This window comes from Cynocephalus volans, chromosome 3, assembly GCF_027409185.1.
Source record: "Cynocephalus volans isolate mCynVol1 chromosome 3, mCynVol1.pri, whole genome shotgun sequence".
NCBI lineage: Eukaryota > Metazoa > Chordata > Mammalia > Dermoptera > Cynocephalidae > Cynocephalus > Cynocephalus volans.
The window spans coordinates 64,267,947-64,268,919 of record NC_084462.1 but is presented as its reverse complement, the minus strand read 5'-3'; positions in this window follow the sequence as shown (position 1 = coordinate 64,268,919).

Below are 973 nucleotides of genomic sequence, written 5' to 3'. Positions count from 1 at the left end.
AGGTGATAAGCCAAGGAGGTTGTGGGAGAGTGAGATGATTAAGGACAAGTACATAAGGGCCCAATCATGGAGCGAGTGCAGGATTCTAATGGCAGGGAAGACAGTGAAGACAGGCATTTTAGTGTATGGCTGAGGACACCTGGATGCACATGCGCAATTACATTAGACAATAACAAAGGAACACGTGGGTGCACATGCATATTTACATCAAATGCTCGGCAAGATTGTGAACATCTGAGGGGCCCTGACCATTTTTCTATATTTTCCCAACATGGTTAAACGAACTAATAGCCATAAAGAACCTCGCATGGGGTGAGCACTCAATGTGTTCATTACTATGATCGATCCAAGATTGGGGAAAGAATATGAAATGTTTCAATGTAAAAAGATATTTCTGCAATTGTTATTAAGTCTTGGTCCAAAATGTACTACCCTGGGATAGAGTTGGTATGTTACCTTGCCCTCAACCACTCACCCACACAAACGTAACTCTGCCTTGTCAACCTCATCACTAGCCTTTTCTGCTTTCTTGATGATTTTTCTGGGAGTTAGCTTAGCCCTGGCAGTAAATTCTCCATAAACATTTGTTGATGTTCACTGAACTTCTCCCAAATACTTATGCTTGTATTACCTGGTCAGGAAAATCTCGATGTGGAGTGGGAGAGGTTAGTGTCTCCGACCTTCCTAGGGAGGATGGGCTAGGTAGAAAGACCGAGTTCTGCGGGCTCAGAATCATCTGTAGGGCCGGCATAGTAAACTGTAACTCAGTAGGCGGGGAGCGGGTTTGGTCCACCAGAACCTCCCTAAAGATCCATTTGCATCCAAGGGCGGCCAGAGGCCAAGAAAAGGCGCTGAGGCCTCGATTCCTTTAAGAGGCGTGGCCTCGTTGCAGCCTCCATGGGAGTGATTGGCTGAAGCGGCCGTCTTCTGCCACGGGGGGCGGGACTCGGTTGCCGGGGAGTAACCCGGGGAC